Raw genomic sequence first — 8,043 nt, 5'->3', positions numbered from 1 at the left:
ATGATGTAAATTTCTTTCTATTTTAGCAGTAGCAATAGATGAAGTTTGTCTGCAGAGAGATTCCGCATCTGAAGAGAAATATGGGTAGCTGGAGGTGGAATCACTTGTATATGTGTTTCTTCTCTATATGCGCATATATTCCATATATATGTGCCTCTTCCGTATAGGTGCATATACAAAAGATATGCACATATACAAAAGTTGTGCATATATGGAAGATATGCAATACATAAGATGCACATATAGAAAATTTATGTGACTTCCATATATGCACATCTTTCGTACATGCACAAGTTCTATATATGAACGTATCTTACATATACCCATACACATTTTGACAATAGTATTGAACCTTGTTGCTAATGGGCTCTCTTCTCTTGAAAGTGAGATGAAGTTCTTTGCATAGTGAAATGCCTCCCAGGAGGCTTGCTAGTGATTAGTTTTTGAGAGCAAGATATGCCTATGAGGCTGAAGAAACCACTGGAAGCTTCTGGTTGATGAACCTATTTGATTTGGGAAGAATCACTCAGGTGCTTATGAGGAATCTTGAACCACCAGGAGGTGCCTTAGAACTCTGGTCCTTCAACAACGATGCCTAGGCGGCTCTCCCAATCAACAATAACAAATTTCTTAATGGTATTCTAATCCCTCTATTCTCCTTGGCACTAGTCCCACCTTGATGTTAGAGGTCGGGGTCTAGGCGGGCTTGGAGGTCAGCCCCTTTAATGTTATGAATGCATAAAACATAATCAACATGTTTTTCTTCAATATGTTTTGTCTAGACAAAATAATACAACATGTTACAAATATTCATAATTGAACTAATACAACATGTTACAAATATTCATAATTGGTGAAATTACAAGCATACATATATGTGTTTATATAAATAACAAATTTGTAATTTGTAAAAGAGATATTAATTTATATTTTGTTTTTCTTGCCATAAAATTATTAATGTAAAAATCCAATGATGAATGTTTCTCTTATAAATTTAACGAAAAATTAAGTTTTGAGCTACTAGATAATTACCTTGAGAGATTATATTTTGACTTACTTCATAGTGAGCTCTACATGGTAAAAAATATAAATATTCATTATGTTAATAGTTTTAAATGTTGCACCAATTCTTTACATATAAGGTTTGGTTTTTTCTAATTTCATTATTTTAAAAATAAAAAACAATCAATTTTCTTTGTGAAATTAGCCTCACAATTGTATTCCTTGTCCACCATTTTGACGTATTTGTTCCTCATTTAAATGGAAATATTGCAGATATACAAACAATTATCTTATACTTTCTTCTTAAAAAATATCATTTAAAAAGAATTCAAAATCCATATAATTATGGAAAAATTAATATATATGTGTACAATTTTCTACATTCCATATTTAATATAGATTTAAAAAAAAAAAAAAAATGATATATGTGTGTGTGTGCGTGTGTGTGTGTGTGAGAAAGAGGTGTCCATATCTAATATAATTAAATCTACACCTTTACTTACTTTAATTCATAACTCAGTTGCCTTAAATACTAAGTAAATTATTTATTGATTATTTATAATAAGACATTAAAAAGAGAGAGTAGAAATTGGTTGTCTATGAGCTTCCAAGAAATAATCCACAACTATATTAGCTCAAGGGTGCTTTTTCAAAATCAAGTCATTACAACAATATTCATCAAACTAACAATAATAATAGTTCTAGTGAAGCATGTAAGATAATCCCAATTGAATATTTATTTCTAATAAAATATTAAAATATATAACATAATTATTATAGGTATTCATGAAATATATCCATTAATTATCATTCCTTATTCCTTATTTTGAACATAATTAAAAATAACAAAATATCTCATTAATCTAAATACAATTTTAAACTATGCTTCTTATTTAAAAATAAATAAAAAACTTTAAATAAATTTTTACATTAATTTTAATTCTTTATATTAAATGTAATTAAAAATAAAAATAACTAAATAACTCTTAACCTCAATACAATTTTATACCATGTTATTATTTGAAAAAAAAAAGGAAAAATATGGCCAAAAATTTCATTTAACAAGAAAATAGAATAACTTAATTTTATACCATGTTTTTATCTCAAAAAAAGGAAAGGAATAACATGACTAGAAATTTCATTTAACAAGAAAATGGAATGACTTTTCCAAATCTGTTGCGTTAAATCCATTTGTATATTATAATTCCTTTTTAAATGAGAAAGGCAAAAGGACAGGCACAGAGAATAATTTTTCAAAAATCACAAATTGGAAATGACTTAAAATGCGTTGACACTTTGTTTTTTCTAAATCAGAATATGTATTAATAATCATTGTAGACTTCAAATCTGAAATCACAAATTGGGCAAATTGGAAATGACTTGGAAATGTGTATACCCTTTTCTTTTTCTAATTTAGAATATATATAATAATCATGGTATACATTAACTCGACCCTCGGGCTATCCCTAATTTCTAAACGGAACGATCTTCCTCACGCTACGGCTTCAAATGACGTAGAAGAATGAAACGAGATGTGTCCACTCTTTTCCGTGAGGTTAGAAGATGCTCACTTCAAATTAAAAATCTTCTTAACATTCTCCCTCGTCAATTAAGATTGAAAGCTTTCAGAAATTCAATTGTCCATCCATTATTCATTCCAAACGTGAAACCATCTGAAAGCTTTAAATTTTAAAATGAAATGAAATTAAAGGTGAATTCAAAATTAAAATTGAAAGCTTTTTAAAAATTAAATTTGTTGGCTCTTATTCCAAACGTGAAATCAGAAAATACATAGAAAATTTGCACTGTTATTCATTGAAAGACCAAAATAATATAAATAATTACCGACTTGATCTGCTTTGTGATTTGTGTGTTAGACGTTATTTTCCAAAGCCTCCACAAAGGCAATGGGAATTGGCTCTAAACAGTGATTGCGATTGCTTGCTCTGGTCAACGAGGACGTCTTTATCTACAACTAATTCCTACTCAAATTTAATTTATACATAAATCTCATTGTAAATATTACTCCTAATTTATAAATTGAATAACTTTTCAAAATCAATATCTCTCACGCTCAGGATCAAAACGATTTTAAAAAGAAGAAAAAACAAAACTAGATGTGCCCACTACTAGATGCTAACTTCAAATTAAAAAACTTCTTAACTTTATTGGTGTGGGTATCAACAAAGTAATGCAATAGATCATGGATCGCATAGACATTTCAGTTCGCTGCAGGAAAGAATTGGTGCCTCTAAAAGATGTAGTAATGAAAATAAAGCCTATTGTTAAGTAGATCTAGGGAGACCGCCAAGCAATAAAGAAGAACAAGAATGATAAGGGTTCCATTGTGAGTATATGGCTTAAATATTTGAATGCGCTTCTCCAAGAAGCATCATAGGTGGCACGACGTAGCATAATACCAACCATGTGTAATGTTATAAAACCAGCTTGAAGATCTATGATTTGATGACGTCACACAATACCAATAATGTGTAACTTTATCAAAGCAGCAGGAAGATCTATGATTTGATTTTACACATCAAAGAGAATCTCAAATTGTCTCCTTTGGTTGAGTTTGTCCAACTTCCAGAGCTATTAGAGGAACAAACTCAGAACCTCTAACAAGAATTTCAGCAAATTAAGGTAACATTAGAAGCTCAACCTTCGTTCTGCAAGTAGTTCCCATGGTGGTCCTGCTCTAACCGGCTACGCATAGATGAAGCGTATCGACGAACCTCTTATAGTGGGACAACAGGAAGCCTTTTCATTTCTTGAATATTTGGTTATGGAATATGCGGAGGCTAAGAATATTGGCGTGCTTGGCAAGGGTTGATTTCAGCACCACGTTGGCATCCCCAATAAATAAACTATTGGTAATATCAAGCTGCACGGTGTCCTCTGCAAAAATGGCGGTATAATCCAAATAACAGCCGATGCTCCTCGTCTGAGTCAATCCATCGAGCTTTAGTTTGGTTCCAACTCCTCCGAATCCTGTGGCCTTGTTATAACAGTGAACTCCTGTGAGGATATTGGCTTGACCTGTCACTGCAATCCCCACAACAGCCGAAAAGATGACAACGTCCGTTACAGTGTTGTCGTTGCCCATGAGGCTTATGCCCACGCCGTTGAATTTCTTCTCGTCGGGGCTTCCGCCGGCGGTAATGCGCTGCCCCAGGAAGGAATTCCGGATATATGTCTCGTGCCCGCCCTGAACCATGATGCCAGACGACTTGAAATGCGAGATATAGCAATTATCGATGTTCAAATTTTGAATTTGGGCGGGGCGGGTTCACCAGTTCAAACTTCGAATTTGGCGGGGCGGATTCACTAGTTCAAATTTCGAATTTGAATTTGAATTGTTCGGTTAACATGGAGTAACATGCTTGCTCAGCGCGTCACATCTCAGATGCCCCGTCCAGATGCATAGCATAGCATGGTATGGTTTTATGTATTGTACATGGCAGTTATCCATGGTATGATTTACCGGAAAGCGCTTGTCTAGAAATATTCAGGTGTGTCAGCGTGATTGTACTACCGCCTATGCCCATGGAATGATAGTAATGTAAGGGAGAATTTATGGAACGTGTTAGAGTAAGGACATAGCATTTATAATTCTATAGGGTTGGAAGGGAGCATTTATAATGTGGCTTCAGACCGAGAGAGTGCCACACCATTCGTCGACTATCTCGAGACCTCAGTACCACACATTCGCAGTTTGCCAACTTCGAGGAGGATTGCATTGAAGAATTCCATGTCAAATGTGAATCATTAATGGAATTTTGTTACAGATTTTTGGGGATTGATCATTAAATCATTGTTTTCATTTCCTTGTTTTGAAACAGATCTTGTTCTTTGAGACCATTGCTAGCCATGCAGAGGCCAACTCGGACACCGAATAATGTGGCTTTAGACTCTGATAGTACCACACCTCCACACTTTACCTACTTTGAGGAGGATTAGATTCAAGGAATTCGATGTCGAATGTTGAGGCAAATATTACTAAGCCAATGATTCATTGGCTTAGTGCATGGTAAGATTAACATACATGTCTATGCATCACCATGCGGTCTCGGGCAAGGCTCGCGGCTCGACTCCGACAGCTCTATCATTCAATGTCACCTCCGGCAGGGTTGACAGCTTGACTCTCATAGCTCCACCATTCAATGTCACCTACCATTATTCAATGTCACCTTTGCTACAATGTTTTAAACTTAGATTTCAAGCCCGCTCGAAATTTTTGAATCCAAAACTTGGTAGTCCCGCATATTTTTTTTTTTGAAATGAATAGAAATTGTTTCTACAGTTACTACGCAATATTATTATTGTGATTTATGACATCCATGTGACTTGCAATAAGTAAGACGGGTCTTTCAAGAATAGCGGTGTTAGAACTATTTATATTCAGTGTCATATCCCGGCATTACAAAAAAAAAAAAAAAAAAAAATTACTCACACTAGTTATTATCATAAATTCTTCCTTACTAGACAATGTTAATATAGATTATTACTATGCATTACTCAACTTGGTTTGTTAACTTATCCAGTTATTACAGCTTACCCAGTTCTGTCATAAGTCAAGGTTTTAGTTACATACTTTAGTTTTGATATGATGTTGACATTATGTATATGGAGGACAGTCCTTGACCACTTCGGATTAACTGATAGCACTTCTAGCTCAGATTTCAACATATGCCTCGAGCTCAACGCTCCTCTGGTATGCTCGGTATTTACACAACCCACCATATGGATTTAAAGTGCACAACTGTGTTATCAGTGTTCTCGGTTTCCTTTTTCACATTTACGACGTAGATTGCTCGTTTCTAATCCAACAGCTCAGGGTAACTTGGAGTGTTCTACTATCCTCCTGGTCAAGTTCCTCGGTTCATTTGCCTTTTCCCTCCTCGCCAAGCTCTGCTCTCCTGCTAAGATGGGTGGCTTGCTCTGCAACCTTGACACATTTTGTAGCTAATCCGTTATGGCTCATGGTTAGTGGTTTCGCGTTCAAGTTCAGAGTTCATTTTACCAAAACTGAGGTGAGGTTTTGCTGTTATTCCCTTTTCAAATAACCCAGAAGGTACGATCAGGGTTTTACTGTGCTAATTTCCCTTACTGTTGCCATCTGTAGGTGTGGAATTATGGTTGGGACCGCACCTTCAAGGTTTCTTTCCCATGCACACTAGGCTCAAGCTTCCATTGGCCAGTCGGGTAAGCCCAAATAACTCTGTTTTGTCTTTTTGTTCGAGGGTTGAGTCCCTTCTAACAGAAGATGATTCGCTCCATGGTATTTTCTGGCTAGAAGCTCTGGTCGTATGGACCCTCTTGCGTCGAGCTGCGCTCAATGCTCATAGTTGAGCTCATATTGTCTGTTTTTATTTTTTTTGGGCAAAATGTAAAGCTTTATGAGTGTCTAAGACCACACTTCCTTCTACATTGTATTGTTATGGCCAGACCAGTGTTCGGTTGGAAGAGGGTTGTTATACTAGTTTTAATCTCGTTAGTGTTTGCCACGCGACTTTGTGAATAGCAGCTGTTGTATAATTTTCATGGATTTCTCCAAGTCCAACTTTGTATTTCTGTTTAATAGTTCTATGAATGCAAAAGCTCGATTTCCATTTCATTGCTCAGCTATCCCCTGTTGCTGGACGATCGCTTATGTATTTTTCGGAGAAATTATTATTCTTTCAAGTGCGACTCTGTTAATATTGTTTTCACTATGGGATTGTTCTTATTTCTTATCTACTCGTTATCTTATTCAAGTTGTTCTGTCTGTCGGGTATTAAGTTTTCTTTCCTAAAATTTATGAATAAGTTCATGGTAGCAGGGTAGCCTTCGGGCTTGAACCCTAGCCTCTTAAAGGTGGTTATTCTACTGCTCTTTAGTTTCACAGGGATTGAGCTAGTTGAACATGTAAATACTGTTCTCACTTCGGCTAAAGATTTCCTAGTTTATGGCTTGTAGTTGTCTTTCCTCGCTACGGCCTTAGTTAATTTTGCCCAGTCAAGTTCATTTACGTTTTTTGAAGTTTTGATTGCGTATTCAATAATTCTTCTTAAAGGTGTTATTTAAGAAATTACACCTTTAAGAAATTGGCCTGTTTGTATATTTTGCATGGATTTATTTAAGAAATTACCATTGTTCTTGTCTCTGGTTTTTACCTAAGATTCTGGGGAATATATGCATAGCTTGTTAATTTTCTTAGCTTTCACCCGAATGCTTAAGAGAATATTGTTACAATGCCATGAACAGGGTTATTCTTGCATTTTATTTACACAGGATCGACTTCACGTACAGAATGCTATTTCTTTTAAAACGAGAATACATACATTCATTTACACAGAATTCGGTTTCCTGTATAAAATACTATTTTTTTTCAAATGAATACGTGCATTTATTACACAGAATTGGCTTTTTGCACAAAATACTCTTTCTTTTAAGTTGAGAATACATGCATTAATTTACAAGAATCAGCTTCCTGAATGAAATACTATTTCATTTGAATTAAGAAATGCATTTAGTATCTAGATTCAGCTACTTGAACAAATTATAGTTCCACACAGAATCACTTAAAACTCACTCAAGGGTTTTCAAGAAATTTCTTGCAACTACTTACAGTTTCACTAAGCTGGCTGTCAGTTAGTAGTTCTTTTACTACCCTAAGATGGCGTTATGGAACAACCTTTTCAGTCTAGATTATCTTAGGGTTTTTCCAGAATTAGTAACTAATATACTGTAAAGTTTATTTCACATACTATAGAAAAATAAAATCCCACTGCTACCCCTTTTCCGAGTTCTTAACATAGTGGGAGCCTGCTCCCTCTACATCATTCAACATTGACTAAATAGTATCAACAGTACTGTGTACCTGTTTCTTGATGAATAATCTTTTCCACAATCAATATTCAACTTCCATTGTTCTTGCTTTTCAACCACCCATCCTTGAGATTCGTCTTCAAGACCAAATCCCCCCCAAGCATGCTTGCAAGACCACCGTTTTCTGCAAGACTTCTGCACCTTAGTGCTAAGCTATCTGGTCATCACCAG

The 8,043-nt window shown here is 35.1% G+C and overlaps 1 pseudogene; it reads right to left on the bottom strand.

Annotated features, from left to right (window-relative positions):
• Positions 1-3,766: 3,766 nt before the first annotated feature.
• LOC149202438 (polygalacturonase QRT3 pseudogene) lies at positions 3,767-4,219 on the bottom strand (annotated as a pseudogene).
• Between the last annotated feature and the right edge of the window lie 3,824 nt (positions 4,220-8,043).

The sequence above is a fragment of the Pinus tabuliformis genome, chromosome 2_1 (assembly GCF_031772625.1).
Source record: "Pinus tabuliformis cultivar Carrire ecotype Pingquan chromosome 2_1, CPIR1, whole genome shotgun sequence".
NCBI lineage: Eukaryota > Viridiplantae > Streptophyta > Pinopsida > Pinales > Pinaceae > Pinus > Pinus tabuliformis.
Note: the sequence above shows the minus strand (reverse complement) of the source record. Positions and strands in the feature narration are given on the sequence as shown.